This window comes from Myotis lucifugus, unplaced genomic scaffold (assembly GCF_000147115.1).
Source record: "Myotis lucifugus unplaced genomic scaffold, Myoluc2.0 scaffold_325, whole genome shotgun sequence".
NCBI lineage: Eukaryota > Metazoa > Chordata > Mammalia > Chiroptera > Vespertilionidae > Myotis > Myotis lucifugus.
The window spans coordinates 352,257-368,529 of NW_005871373.1; the positions used below are offsets into that span (position 1 = coordinate 352,257).

General features: G+C 46.7%; 1 protein-coding gene across 33 annotated transcripts in view; it reads right to left on the reverse strand.

Annotated features, from left to right (window-relative positions):
* MAP4K4 (mitogen-activated protein kinase kinase kinase kinase 4) overlaps nucleotides 1–16,087 on the reverse strand; it is a 185,128-nt gene extending 169,041 nt beyond the window's left edge. For 19 of the 33 annotated variants that reach the window (XM_014466135.2, XM_014466129.2, XM_014466143.2 and 16 more), the window contains exon 1: nucleotides 15,947–16,086. The gene's annotated coding sequence lies outside the window, so the exon portion shown is untranslated. Of the gene's footprint in view, nucleotides 1–15,946 lie in introns of all 33 variants that reach the window. The other 14 variants (XM_023764260.1, XM_023764254.1, XM_023764257.1 and 11 more) reach the window with 2 other exon arrangements.
* Between the last annotated feature and the right edge of the window lie 186 nt (nucleotides 16,088–16,273).

Genomic DNA, 16,273 nt, shown 5'->3' on the forward strand with positions numbered 1-16,273 from the left:
TTCCCTCCAGCCACTAGCAATCACCCAGGACCCGGGCTTCCCTTGCAGCCCCGGCTTCATCCGGAAGGTCATCCAGAAGGACATCTGGTCTAATTAGCATATTACGCTTTTATTAGTATAGATGTCCAGAATTGGTAAATCTATAGAGACAGAAAGTCAATTAGTTGTAGCCTAGGACTGAAGAAAGGAAAAGGGAGAGGTAGTAATAGGATGACTGGGGTATGGGGTTTCTTTTTAGAACTAGAGATCCGGTGCACAAAATTCGTGCATGGGGAGGGGGGGTCCCCCTCAGCCCGGCCTGCACCCTCTCAATCTGGGACCCCTCAGGGGATGTCCAACTGCTGGTTTAGGCCCAATCTCTGCGGGGTCGGGCCTAAACTAGCAGTCAGACATCCCTCTCGCAATCCAGGACCACTGGCTCCTAACCGCTCGCCTGCCTGCCTGACTGATTGCCCCTAACCACTCTGCCTGCCTGCCTGATCACCCCTAACCGCCTCTGCCTACCTGATGCGCCTAACTGCTCCCCTGCCAACCTGATCGCCCGGAACTGCTCCCCTGCCAGCCTGATCACCCCTAACCACCTCTGCCAGCCTGCCTGATGTCCCTAACTGCTCCCCTGCCAGCATGATTGCTCTAACTGCACCCCTGCTGGCCTGATCGCCCCTAACCGCCTCTGCCTGCCTGCCTGATCTCGCCCCTCACTGCTTGCTCCCCCACACCGGCCTGATCGTGGCCCTCACTGCTTGCTCCCCCACACCTGCCTGATCGTGCCCCTAACTGCTTGCTCCCGTGCGCCAGCCTGATCTCACTCCTAATTGCTTGCTCTCCTACCAGCCTGATCTAGCCCCTAACTGCTTGCTCCCCCACCGGCCTGATCGCCCCTAACTGCTTGCTCCCCCGTACCAGCCTTATCTCACCCCTAATTGCTTGCTCCCCCACTGGCCTGGTCGCCCCTAACTGCTTGCTCCCCTGCCAGCCTGATCACCCCTAACTGCTTTCCCCTACCGGCCTGATTGCCCCTAACTGCCTCTGCCTCAGCCCCCACCACCGTGGCTTTGTCCAGAAGGACGTCGGACGTCCAGAAGACGTCTGATCTATCCGGTCTAATTAGCATATTACCCTTTTATTAGTATAGATGATAAATGTGTTCTCAACTACAGCTATGACAGCACACTCTGTGAATATACTAAAAGCCATTGAATTATAACTGAAAACGGGTAAATAGTGGGATAGCTGAATCACATTACAATAAGCTCTTTTTTAAATTTTTTATTGATTTTAGAAAGAGGAAATAAGGGGTGGAAGGAGGAAGAGAGAGAACAAGAGAGAGAGGGAGAGGGAAACAGACATCAACTTTGTTGTTCTGTTTATTCGTGTATTCTTTGGTTGTTTGTATGTGCCCTGACCAGGATCAAACCTGAAACCTTGGTGTATTGGGACAATGCTCTAACCAATTGAGCACTGGCCGAAATAAACCATTTTTTAGTGAAGGTTAATCTCCTCCTACTCCCAACTACTCCCATCAAAAAAGGGGGAGGGGCCCCAGCCAGTGTGGCTCAATTGGTTGTGCGTCCTCCTGTGCACCAAAGGGTCGCAGGTTTGATTCCCAGTCAAGGGCGTGTACAGAACCTGGCTTGCAGGTTCCATCCCCCGTCCTGCCGGCTGGAGGTAACCAATCAATGTTTCTCACATTGATGTTCCTCTTTCTCTCTCCCCACCACTTCCACTCTCTCTAAAAACCAATGAAAAAAATATATCCTCTAGTGAGGATTAAAAAAAAAACCACAAAACAAAAAACACACAATGTCTGAGATGAAAAATACACTACTCAGGATTAATGGCAGAGTCAACACTGAAGAAAAAAAGATACATTGACATAAGGCATAACAAAAGAAACTAGCCCAAAAAAGCCCAAAGTAGGGGTAAGGGGGAGCCATGAAACAACTTTAGGTGGCCTAATAAACATGTGATGGGAGTACCCAAATGTAAAAACAGGGGAGATGAAAAAAATCTGAAGAAATAGTGACTACAATTTTTCCAAATTTGAAACTTCTAACTAAACCCACAGATCCAAAAAGCTCACAAACCCCAAGCACAGGAAACATGAAGAGAAATAAGCCAAGACACATCACAATCAATTGCTCAGAACCAAGGGTAAAGGGAAAATCTTAAAAGTGGTCAGAAAAAAATATCACGAATGTATACAAAGGAACTAAATGAATAGCAGATTTCTCAGTAGGAACAATGCAAGTGACAAGATAGTGGGAAAACATTGAAAGAAAAAACAACCTACCTGTTAAAACTAAAGCAGCAATAAAGTTTTCAGACCTACGGATACAGGCCAGCAACCCAGGACAAGCAGAAGGAAACAGACAGATGGTGCAACAGCAGTTTGCAGCCACCTAGAAAATCAGGATGCCAAGCAGCTGCAGCCATCTAACGAACCCCACCTTCCCTGAACTGGGACACTGAAGAGCAAATGCTCTGCACTCCTCCACCAGAGGGTAACTTAAATCACCCCGCTCAGCTCAGGGAGACAGACAGCAAAAATCCAATTAGTGCCATTTGCCAACCACACCCAAGGATAGGTGGAGTTAAGAGAATCAATCTCCTTGTGGTACATCAGCATAAAGCTGATTAATATTCTATTGAAATCCTCCTTTACGACCAATCCTCAACTCCCAGCCTTTAGAATCCCTCAAAACAAAGGTCCCAGCGCACACTGTCCCTCCCAGGAGCACTCGTGCCTCCCCCAGCCTGTCCTTCTCCCACAGGCAAGCATCTCTAAGGGACTCCACTAGGCTTGTAACCCGGACAACAATGGGCAATGGTAGTTCATCCCAGGCAAACACCCTGAGCTTGTCCCCAAGGCCCCTTTTCTCAGACTTCCTAATGAGCCAAAGCAGACCAGCAGAGGCTCATTTCCCCAGCCCTTCCTTGTTTCATTGTTTAATAAACATCCTCTAAAGTTCACCTGGACCTGTGTTGTGAAATTCTTCCTGCATGAAGTCAAGAACCCACACACCACCAGCTGACTCGGCAGACGCAATCAGAGCCAGGTCCCCTTTCCAGTAACAGACAAAAGCTGAACAAAATGTATCCCCAGCAGTCAGTCCTGTGTTACAAAAAATGATAAAGTAAGTCCTTCAGGCAGAAGAAAATGATACCAGATAAAATGTGGATCTATACAAGAAATAAAGAGCACCAGAAACACAAACCACATGGTATTTACATTAGGGTTTGTCCCTTACTATGTATATCTTTTTAAAAGATAGTTAACTGTTTAAACAAAAATAACACCAATATATTTTGAGACTTATGATATATAAAAGTAAAAGGTATAACAAAAACACTACAAGGCAAGGTAGGGAGAAATGAAAGTGATACTATTATAATGTTCTTATATTGTACATGAAATATATATCATTTGAAGGTAAACTGTGACAAGTTAAAAGTATATACTATAAACCCTAAAGCAACCTACGGAAGAGCTAATAAGCCAGAAAATGGAATCATAAAACCACTCAATTAATCCAAAAGAAAGCAGATAAAAGGGGGAAACACAAACCACAAATGAGAAGAAAATCCACAGCAGAAAGAGCCAGAAAGAAATGAAACAAAATACAGTTCAAGAAAATCCTACAGGCCCTGGCTGGGTGTCTCGGTTGGTTGGAGTGTACAAGAAAAAGGTTCTAGATTGCAGGTTCCAGCTCCAGTTGTATGGGAAGCAACTCATTGATGTTTCTTCTCTCTCTCTCTCTCTCTCTCTCTCTCTCTCTCTTTCATTCTTCTCTCTCATGAGTAAACATTCCCGAGTGAGGGGTTTTTAAAATCCTCTATTTAGTATTTTAAGTCACTTTTTTCATATAATAAGTGAAAAGGAGAATATACATTTTCAACTAATTGAGTAGCAAATTAATTCAATCTTGGTGCTGACTGACAGAGGCCTTATTTAAACAAAATAAGACAAAAACAATTCACACTTGATAGCTAGCAAAGACCATCTTGTCAGCATTATTAGAGAAAGGTTAGAAATATTTCACATGATATTAAATTTTTTCCAAAAAACCAACAAAACCCTTTCACTCAAGTAAGCTTAGAAAAATAAAATTACCTTTTGCCTATATTATAAAAAAATAAATATAGCACTTAAAAAGAAATGCAAAACTCCGCTTTTTAAATCGTTTCCGTGTGTATCTGAACTCCAGAAACTTATTAAAAACTATTTGAGTATCACCAACAGCACTGTTGCCTTTTTACAGAAGTGCCTTCTAGCCCAAGGTCCAGGCGAGCAGCAGCTCAACCAAGCAGCCTCCACTGTGTTCACTGAGGGCACAAGGTGAGGACCCAATATTCCAGAGACGAGTCCAGATGCTGCTGAAGCCACTCCTCCACATACTTCTCTGGGGACGCTGCGGTACTGAGTGGATAAACTGTCAACTCCTCGCTGATGCAGGATGAACACCACAGCTGCACACACTGGAGGGAAGGCCTCCCAAGGAGGGCTTGTGGCAAACTGAAAGGGCCACCATTACCATAAGCCAGGACACGCCCTCCTATCTTTATTCCACGTCTCTCAACCAAGAGGATGAGTCATCAGCTCAAGGCTTGTTTCAACTACAGGCTGACTGTCCTTGCTCCTCGCCCATCTGAGTGGCATCCAGAGAACCTGAATTTAAATCACAAAGCTTCACCGTGCACACCTCACCTGCCTTATCAGATCCGACTTTGTGGCACACCCACCACCCGGCTCTTCTCCACCTACAGCATCATCCTCTTCAAATTGCTTGCTCCCTGCTCCACTAGGGCATGAGATGACTGCCTTTCCTCTTCGTCACCAGTGAGCAGGCCTGGCCTGGTGCCTTGCACAGGTCGTGTATCGGTAAGTACTGGAGGACTGATTGACGGGAATCTTGCCTGGCAGAGCCAGCTCAAAATATCCAGACAGATACTCAGTCCCCAAATCACTAAAGAGTAAAAAGCTGAACATCCACAAGTTTTTTCTGGAAACTAAGGGAACAACAAGAATGGATACAAGAGCATACAGGGTGGGCAAAAGCAGGTTTAGAGCTGTGAGTACACGAAACAGTTTATTCTTGTATTATTACTTATTAATTATCGTATTATTTTCCTTACAAACAACTGAAACTTACTCTTGCCCCACCCTGTGTAGACGACATACAGAGAGCGAACAGACATGCGCTGGTGTGCCCACTTCCAACAAAAGGCCTGGAGTGAAGGCACCCCCTCGGAGGTGAATAAAGACTCTCGGTGGCCTGTGTGTCACGTTAATGCACATCCTCAACCTCACAAGACTCGGTGCCCAACGTGGGACCCCAATAAACTGTATGCCCCTTGGATACACTGCCCTAACTCAGGTCACAGCAGTCTTGACTTGAGATCTCAAACTGAACAGTCATAAAACTGCACAGCAAGGACATGAAGAGGGTCCCAGAGCACTGGCGGGCCAAGGGTTCTGGCTGCCAGCAGTGTTGTGTTATCAGAGCAGATAGGAACGAAAGCTCCAAGTACAAGGGTTTTCCAAAGGGCACTATTAGTAAATTTAATTAAATTTTGCCTGAATGCAGTTAAGTCCCTCATAAAAGACATCATAAAAGTACTTTAGAATAAACGATTTTAAAAATACTCTAAAGGTACACTGGAAGCGAATCAAATGAGTAATTGTATTCCCCCATATGTAATATAAGATATCATTTCTTTAACTTGGTATCCATCCTTCTGACGAAAGAGAATCAATTTTTTGTTTTTCTTCTAAATCCTGGTGAGGCCCAGTGTCTGCCTGCGATGAAGGGAACCCGTCTTCAGCACCACATGGCAAATGGTGGCTATTACACATGAAATCCCCCAAAAAGCACAAGAAGGAAAACTGTTTCAGCCTAGTTCCTGATACCTGACCTCACAGACCTCACTGATCATAAACGGTGCATCTTCACAGGAGCAGAAACTGGATTCACAGTGAAAGAAACGACTGAAACTTACAAACTCCCAGTGATGCCAGGGGGAAGGACAGACAGGCAGCCCAGGCAGGCAGGCAGGCAGGGCCACCACGCCCACGGCATCTGCTCTGATGAGAATGGGAAGCCCCGCAGATACAGCCCCACTCTCTCCCTTCACCAAGCAGCTCCTCCGTGCAGGTCGGGATGCCAGGCCAAGTGGAACAGCCAGACCAGACACAGCCGCCACCCGCTTCACTGGGGGAAACAGCCAGCTGCAGCGCCATGCCTACACTCTGGAAACTATCCAGCAATAAAAGGGGAATAAGCTGCCACACTTAGCAGTACAGTGGACCTCAAGAATATGATGCACAGTGGAAGAAAATAGACACCAGAGGACACATACTGCATGATTCCAATTATATGAAATGTTCAAAAAGGCCAATTTGTAAGGGACAGGGCTAGTGGTTGTCTGGAGCTCTGGACTGGAACAGGGATAAACTGTAAATGAATATAAGAGGACAAGAGCATTCTAACACTGATTTGGGGTGATGACTGCGCCACCCAGTAAATTTACTAAAAATCACTGAAATGTAAGCTTGCAATGAGTGAATTTCATGATACATCAACTATACCTCCAAGAAAGCTGTTTAAAACAACAAAAGCAAACCTGCTGAAGGGACTTCTAAACCTCTCAAAGGCTTGTTCAGGTAGCAGCAAGCCCGGTAAGGCACTGCTCTGCATCCTGCCTGCTCCCATCTTCATCCTCACCGCCCTGGGCCTGCACCTCCCAAACTGAGTGTCAGCACAGAGGCCAAGCACTAAGGCACTGCTTTACTTCTGGTTTTGTTTTCTGTTGTTGCTATGGTTGTTTCGTTAGTTTTTGTTCTGGATGAAAAATAGCAAACACCTGAGCAAAATCAAAGAAGTTTAAAGTCAAAGATAAGTTTTCTAGTAAACCTCTAGGTTGGTGAACTGATCACAGGATTCAGTGGGGTTAATTCCAAAAAAAAAAACACAAAAACATGATTATAAGATAAACAGAAGAATCTATATATATATATACAAGCCTAAGCGACCGTTCGACTGTTGGACTGTTCAGCTGGTAGCTATGACATGCACTGACCACCCGGGAGCAGACACTCAACACACAGGCATGGAAACATGGAACAGACTGATGAATCTCAGAGGGACGGGGGTAGGGGTGACAGCGGGAAGAGATTAACCAAAGATCTTAGATGCATACTAGAGGCCCAGTGCACCGGTGGGGTCCCTCAGCCTGGCCTGCAGGGACCGGGCCAAAACCGGCAGTCTGACATCCCCCGAGGGGTCCTGGATTGCGAGAGGGCGCAGGCCAGGCCGAAGGACCCCACCAGTGCACGAATCCATGCACTGGGCCTCTAGTAAAGAAGTAAAGGGGAAGAAGTGACAGCAGAGGTCATTTCTAACATGTTTTGACAATTTAAAAAATGGATGGAGTGGTAATCCATTCAGTAAAGAGGAAACCTTACAACCTAAGTGGCTACTGAGAAGGATACCAAATGGAAGGCAACTTGCCCCACAGAACCCTGGGAAGATAGTCATGTGGAAGCACTAATCACAGTGCAGTACTCAGGAGGACTGGTGTTTAGGGAGCAGGGCCAGGTTCCATCCACCTAATGCAGGCTGCTCTCCTGGAGCCCAAGGTTAGTCCCTGCAGAAAGGAAGGAAACATGCTCTGTGAGAGGACACACGGCAAAGTCACGGACACAGAGCTGAGAAGTCAACATGTCAGACCACAGGCGCTCAGCTCCTTTCTCTGCCCTGAACCACAATAAACAGATGGAGAGACCCTGAACAGGAAAAGCCTCTGAGTATTCCTCTGAGAGAAACTGACCCCCCAAAAAAGGCCTACAGATATTTCAGAGTGGGGTTCAGAGTCTGTGATCATGTGCTGATCCCACCTGTCCTTCCGACACTGAAGCACCATCAGCAACACCCTCCTGCGCCCGCACACTGAGCCTCGGACCCAGTTCTAGCGCTGGACTTCAAAGATGCGCAGTCATGAACCTCCAGGCATTTAAGGAAAATCTTCAGCATTAAAGACAATGACCAAAATAGACAGAAAAAAAATGAAATCTGGGCGAAACAGGGAAAAATGCAGGAGCACAAGAAAACCAAACAAACGAACAAAATCTATACTCAATTTCCTCAGAAAGGACATATCCGCGAAAGAACAGTACAGCTAAAAAAAGTGAGCGTTGCTCTAATTTAAAAATTCAATAAAAAAACTGAAATGTAAAGGCAGAGATATCTCATAATAGCAAAGCAAAAAGACCAAAAGACATATATAATAGAAGAAAAGATAGGGAAAATCAAAGAGGTGACTAACACGACTTCCAAAAAGAGAAAGCAAAGAAGTTGGGAGTGAAAGACAAAGAAATTTCTCAGAAAAAAAGGACATCTCCAGATCTTTAAAAAATTAACCAAATATTTAGAACAGTAAATGACAACAAGACACACTCATAAAATCTAATACCAAGAATAAAGATAATACCCTAGAAGCTTCCCAGGAGTTTAAAAGGAGTCATGCGAAAACAACAGAGCAATGTTGTATTCAAGATTCCAAGAAAAAAAGAAATTCAACCGAGAATACTGTCAACCACACAGCTGACATGCAAATCCCATATAAAGAAATAGTAAGAACATTCCGGCCACCCAAGAACCTTTACAGCCATGCACCTTTCTTACAAAGCTACTGGAGGAGGTGCTTCAGGAGGATGAGGCAGCAAACCAAAAAAAGAAGACTGTGGTATCCAGGACAGAGATGTTCCAGGGCAGCAGCTAGGGACCAGGTCTAGGAGGCAACCACACCAGGCCAGCTGTGAGATACCTCTAGGGAAGAAATAAGTGGAGTCAACAGGTTATCTGAAACACGTAATCATCTGACTTATTTAAGCATTTGGAAAAATTGGCATTTGTGTATCTTTTAGGGCAATGCAATGACAGGTACACAGAAAACTGGGCTAATGAAAAGTAAGGCAACATGAGGGGGAAAGAGAGCTTAAAAAAGGAAATGTAATCCTATTAGACTGCTAGGCTCAGAGATAAGTGGTATTTACATAGTCATGATAACATAAGCAATTATCATATTAACCCAAAATTATGATATACTTATTCATTTAAGGGAGATGAATATAAGAGCTAAATCTTCAACTACCATAGAACTACACTAGCAGTTCAACAACTGTACTGTCAAAAGTCAGTAAATATATAAAACTGATGAAGAAATAGCCAAATAAGCACATAATTTAGCAATATGGCAGTAAATTTCAGATGCAGCACCTAAAAGCATTGAAAATAGATTCCTCTTGGGACTAGAATAACTACTCCGAGTTCTGATTTGAGAATTTTAGCATCACTAAATTGTAACCATGTGCTTTAATGACTCTGATTAAGTTTTTAAGGCCCTATCACAGGGGTCCTCAAACTACGGCCCGCGGGCCACATGCAAATACAAATATTGTATTTGTTCCTGTTTTGTTTTTTTACTTCAAAATAAGATATGTGCAGTGTGCATAGGAATTCATTCATAGTTTTTTTTTAAACTATAGTCCGGCCCTCCAACGGTCTGAGGGACAGTGAACTGGCCCCATTTAAAAAGTTTGAGGACCCCTGCCCTATCATATCATGAAAATAAAGTTTTTAACTCATAACGTAAAAGTGACTTTTTTCTTTTCATTATTTAAATCTGATAGAATAATTTGGCCATACTTGAGGTAGTTACCGAGCCCCAGGATCAAAGGCAAATTAGGCATAAAGCTGTCAGCAGCCTGTGCCTGGCTCCCTACTTCTCCAGGTGGGAGAACGCCCGCTGGGCGTGGACCCCCATTCTCCAGCTGGTTAAGGCAGCCGACCCCCCCCCCCTCCCCCGAGCGACCAGCGCCCTGACACAACCCACCGCCAGGTCAGTGCTCTTCCAAGTGGTCTGGGACTGGGGAACACAAAGTCGTCTCAGAAACTGAGTAAAAACTTTTATAGCTATTTGACAGGGTATCCTGTATGTCTGCTTCTTCCTTTCACTTTTCTAGTTCTTTGTATTAGAGCCCTGCTGAGGCTGAGTGCTGCGCCAGGGCCTGTGCTGTGGGAATACAGCGTCTGCATGGGGCCTGGGGAAGCAGACATTCCGGGAGGCAGAGTGGATGTCCCATACTTGGCATTTTCCGTCCAGTTCATCCTCCTGGTCCCAAATTAAATAGTAAATATATCTTAATATTTTAACACTGGTAATGCCAACTGGTATTATAAGAAACCTACTTGAATTCACAAAAAAATCTGTAGTAAATATTCAAAGCAATTACTTGCAAGTACTTTATAGGATTACCTGTGATCATCTATGTATCTACTTGTGAAAGAAAGTTTTTAAAAGGTAAGGTAGTGCCCTGGCCAATGTGGCTCAGTTGGTTGGAGCATCGACCCGTGCACTGAATGGTCACAGGTTCGATTCTCGGTCAGGGCACATACCCAAGTTGCTGGTTCGATCCCCAGTCGTGCAGGCAGCAACTGAACGATGTGTCTCTTCACTTACAAACGTCTCTTTCCCTTTCCCTTCCTCTCTCTCTAAAAAGAAAGAGAGAGAGGGAGAGAGGAAGAGAGGGAGAGAGAGGGAGAGAGAGAGAAAACAATCCTTGGGTGAGGATTAAAATATTTATATATATGTATGTATATATATATGATATCTAAAAAGTAAGATAGTAACCTAAAATTGTTTCAACCATTAAAACTGTCACAAATCCTAACTAGTTTGATTTTGAGAATTCCCTGTGAAGTCCTTGACTCTAACAGTCAACTGCCAAGCAGTCTGCATTTTGCGTGCTTTACCTCAATGTCCATGACAGACCTGCATATTAAAAGGAAGTGGGCCTTCCAGGGCCTGTCCCCGGTCAGCGCAGCCTTGGGCCCACAGGTCTGTCAGGCCCAGACCACCCAGGGCTGAAAGCAGTGCACCTGTGCAACTATCTCAATCTTCTATTCTTTGCCAATTTCTTTTAAATGATTGAGATACAAAAAAATGAAAGCACTGATACTAATGATAAGAAGCACAGGCATCACAAACTTAATACAACTGAGAGATGGAAACCATCTAATGTTCTAAGACCAAGCAATTCCTTGGCTCAAAAAGCTGTTCACAACCAGTGACCAAGTATTTACTAACTAGAGGCCCGGTGCATGAAAATTCATGCACTGGGGGGCGGGGGGAGGGGGGGTCCCCTCAGCCTGGTCTGAACCCTCTCACAATCTGGGAGCCCTCAGGTATGGTCCCTAAAGGCAAAGTACAAGTCCGCAGCTATGCAAATGAACACATGTTTATCACAAAGTTTCAAGCAACAAGAATTAAAAACCCATCAGCAGCAGGGCTTTACCTGGTGTTAGATGTTCCTTATTTAGTTTAGTTCCTAAACAATTTTTGGAAGTTTGGGGTTGGTATTTCTTAAGAGGTGCACACCAACATGTGTCCAGCAGGGCTGGCTTCCTCCCACCTGACCCAAGTCCGGAATCCTCCCTACATTAAGGAACTCCGTCCGAACAAGTCTGTACAGGCCACCCAGCGGCAGGCCAACGTGCCTCCTAAGGAAACATCTACTTCTACAAAATTGGTTTTGCCCCCTGGGGAGAACATCTGGTTAAGAACAAAAGATGCAACACTCGGAAGATAACATTTAGAGAACTCCTCACAACAGTCCAAGTGCTTGCTTCAAAATGTCAATTTATATGGCACTTTTTTGGTGCGCAATGGAAAGTGGTTTTGGCACTTTCACAAGTCCCAAGGCTCCTAATCCAGTGGCAAGCAGTGCACCCATTTAAAGGGCCACACCAAAGCCTGTGGAGAATGAGCGAATTCACCACATTCAATGGAGTCCAGAGTCCACCCCCCTCCACTCTTGCTCTCGCTCTCTACCACCACTGCTACCACCGCTTCCCCTGCTCTCTCCTGGGCTGCTGTCCTAGGCGAGCCATCTTTCCTGTTCCTTTCCAAAACATCATCTGATCACATCTCCTGCTCCCAGGGACCTCAAGCCCAACACACTTCCAATGGCTCCTCAATGCTCCAAGAATCGTGCACAAACAACCTCTCCCCGAGATGCCCACTGCTCCCTGACCCTCCTGCACTCCCAAAGGTCACCAGCAGCCTTCCTGCCACACGCCCTCCCCACCTTCCTTCAGCGAATGAGGGTGACAGCAGGAGCACAGTGCGAACAGTGGCAAACTCAGTGTTGGTGCTGCTGACCATCCTCCGGCCAGAGAACTCTCCTCCTCTACCGCCCCCACCAGGGTCAGACAGCCCCAAGGGGCTCGGTCCTTCCTGGGAGTAGCTCTGACCCACTGAGCTCCACCCTCCCTCTCACTCCCTCCAGTACCTCTCCAGAGACAGGGTCTTCCTTCTCCGGGTCAAGACAATTTAAAATACCAGCCACTGTATCCTCACATCATATACAATAGCAGCAGTCACCCCAAGAAAAAAACAACAGTCAAAATATTTAAAGTAATAAAATCCAATGTAACATAAAAGGAATTTTGATTTATTATTTCTGGTTTTTATTTTTCAAGCTAGTACTTTCTCCCTTAGATGAAAATATTTAAAATTCACTATATTTACTCAACATGCACAAGATCATCCTATAGATACTTCTGTTACACATATGTGGTATTATGAATAAAACACTGCAAAGAGAAATTCACAATTTTTTTAAGTTTTAATTTATATGCGTGCCCTTCCCTGTGAGCCCTCAGAAACCTAAGGCAAAAAATAAACTTCTCTCAATAAAATGTATCCTGTGTTTCAAATCCTTTTTTAAAATACAGGTATGCACTGTTCAACTATACCCAGACTACGTATTATTTTTTTTAGAGACAGAGAAAATTATAAACTACTAGGGGCCCAGTGCACGAATTCATGCACCTTGAAAGGAACTGTGGGCCACGAGGCTGTGATGGGCACAGGGGCGGGTGGGTCTCAGCCCATCCTCCGCGCCCCCGCCCAGCCCCTCCTGCCGCTGTCCCGGTCCCGCTTGCCGGTAGCCCCGCTCCCACGTGCTGACAGCGCTGGCTCCGCTCACACACACTGATGGCATAGAGCAAAGGGGTCAGCGCCGGCAGCAAGTGCGAGTGCCGGGCAGGACCACGGCGCGTGGGAGCAAAGAATTTTCAGTAACCACCAGAGGCTCGCCCCGATGACAGTGACCGGCAGCCGCCTTGGTCTGGGGCCCCGCTAACCCGCTCCATCATCCTGCTGCGGCCAACGCCCAGACGCCTACCATGTTCCGTGCTCTGCCGCCTACTGCCGATGCCATGTTCCGTGCGCGCCCCTCAGTAGTCAGCGCACATCATAGTGACTGGTTGTTTGGTTGTTCCACCATTCGGTCTATTTGCATATTAGGGTTTTATAGATATACCTATGCCAAAAAAGCCATTTTCACAGAACATATCAAAACTCAAAAAACTCCCTCACATATAATCTTCTCAAAATAAACAACCACTGTCGCTATAACATAAAAAGTTCACAGAGAAAGTGAAAAACAGAAAAACTTAATGAAATAAATTAGGACAATGGGTTGTTCAGCTGACAGGTGTTTTACCTGAAACTGCTTTAAGAAAAAAAAATTCTTTATAAATAATTAGTCACAAATATTTCCCAAACTCTGATGCTATTCACATTGCAGGATGTTTAGCAGCAATGAACAAATGCTAAAGTGTTAATAACCAAATCCCAAAACCACCATATACAAATCATGCCAACAAATACCCTAAACAACTCCAATGCATAATAGTTCTAGAAACTACACATTTGAAGGGAGAAGAAAATGGAGACGTTACTGTTTCTACTATCTCCACCACTAAGACTTAAACTTCCCAGTCCATAACTATTAAAGAACTTCTGTGATAGTATGAAAATACGCATGACACAATCAGGAAAATGTGTGAGAAGGCATTGTGATTATCTACAAAACCAAAAAGGTACATACTGAAGTGTTTATGGGTGAAATGGTTAAGATAAGGGGGGGAGGAAGACCACAGATACCAGATTAGTCATGTGCTGGTAACTGTTAAACTGAGTGAGTAATCTATTCTCTCTCCTTGTCTATGTTGAAATTTTCCAAAATAATAAAATAGAACTGCTGGTTAGCAAAATCTCAGGCACTATTTTGTTCATGATTGTATGCCTCTTTTGCAGATTTTTTAATTCCTTAGGTTTGCATAATTTGAGATTTTTCTCAAAGGTACAAACTCTGTAGTCAGAGAGCTGTGCTGCTGCCAGAATCCCCAACACTTCCCAAATGCAGTGCTCAGGGGCTAGAAGCAGAGAGGAAATGAGGAGCCGTAACAACCAGGAACCTGCTGCCACGGCCACAAAGCTCTCCCACCTCTGAAAGCCATTAACACACATTCAGGTTCCAGTCTTTCTTTTTCCTTATGGTTTAAACCAGACTGCTGGCTTCTGGTTTACTCACCACCCTTCACATCCAAGCTGGCCCAGGAAGATGCAGACAACCGACCCGTGTGACCAGGTCAGAGACAAGCGCTGGCTCGCTCACTTGGAAGAGTACACTCACCACTGAGATTTGGCCAGAAAAACCGGGTTAGAAAAAACCCACTCCTTCTTGAACAAGCATTGGGGCTGGGGAGTGTTACAGCCGTTACTAGGCCACTCCGGAAACCGCAACACAATCTTCTCCAAAACGTCCCAAAGGCGTCCAATTCAGTCCAGCCCAGGAGGCTGACTTAACAGGGCTCCCTTTCAAATTCAAAAATCTGGCCTGGGCCCCAAGGGCTAAACAACAAAACGTAGGCTGCTCCACTTGCGAACCCTAAGAACAGCTCAAGTCCAGACCCCAGGCCCATCTACAGCCCAGGCCGGGGGAAGGCGGGCTGGGGGGAGGTTCAAGTGGCCCCCGAACGCTCTCCTAAAGCCGCAGACAATAGGCTCACACTTCATGTGGCCGCAGAAAATGCCCAAGTCAGCTGTCAACCCCTCCTCCATTCCCAATGAGACAATGACAGTTCTTCATGGAGAACCACAAAGCCCTGCTTCAGGAAGTATTTCTTCTCTCAACCGTGCACCCTCTCAGCTAGGAAGCATGCCCCGTGCACATAACTTCCAGAAAACGTTTAAGGAGAAGAAACGATGACGACGCGGAGCACCTAACGCGGTGCGTGGCGTGCTCCAGGCCTGCGCCTCCACGCCGCACCACCTGCACCACCTCCGCTCGGCCGGGCGGGCCTCCCGCACTCCCCTCCCGCACGAGCCGAGCCGGGAGGATGCGCCAGGAGGGCGGAGGCCGCCAGGGGTCAGCTTCAGGGCCGCTGGCTCCCGGGTGCGTTGCACGCGCGGTGGGGCGGTGGGTGTTGGAAAGGCCTGGTGGGTGTGAAAGCTGGGCATCCTCTTTCCTCCTCGCCCTCCCTCATTTCTGTGTCAATTACACACCTGTCAAACAGGTTATTCCTGGAACTAGACTTTATAATCCGCGCACGGCAATCCTTCCGGCTCCTGCGGCCCAAACACACGCCCCTCCCTCCTGCCCCCAAATGTGTTTCCGTCAATAGAAGGAGGTCTGATCGTTATAAAGTGCCGCCACTCTGCACCTCGGCCCTTGGCAAGCACTCACAGGAGGAAACATGAGGACAATTTTCAAGAGGGCCAGGCAGTGGTTTAGGATAATCACAGACAAGGCCTTCTATTCTGAATTTTAATTCGCACACGCTCAGAGGGCCAGATTTGGGAAAAACAACAAAATGAGGGCTGTCTTAGAAAAATGTCTTCCCACTCCAGGGCAGAGCGTGCCGGCGAGCGCCGCTGCTTTCCTTATCGCACCGCCAGGAAATGAGGTCTTCGGAGGCCGGTGGGAGCCCGCCGTCTGCGCGGGCGGCCTGCAGGCAGCTCTCCACGGGCCGGCGGCCCCTCGGTCCCCGAGAAGTTTCCACGCGCGGGGAACAAAGAGGGCGCCCACACTGACCTTATAGACTTGCCCGTAGGTGCCATTTCCAACCACTTCCACCAGCTCGAAGATCCGCGCCGGGTCCTAGGCGAGAAGGGAGGGTTACCATCGCGAGCGGCGTACAATGAACCAACAGAGCGGGGCCGCCGCACAGACCGGGCGGCCTCGAGGAGCTGGGCGCCGCCCGGCGCGCTCGCCGGAGCCGGAGCCCGGGGCCGGGGGTCGGGGCACGACCCGTCGACGTCCCCGCCCCGCTCCGGCCCTCGCCTGCCCCGACCCCCGCAGGCATTCAAAGGATCCGTGTGCCCTCGTTTCTCCCTTTTTTGGCCACTCACCCGCTGGTGA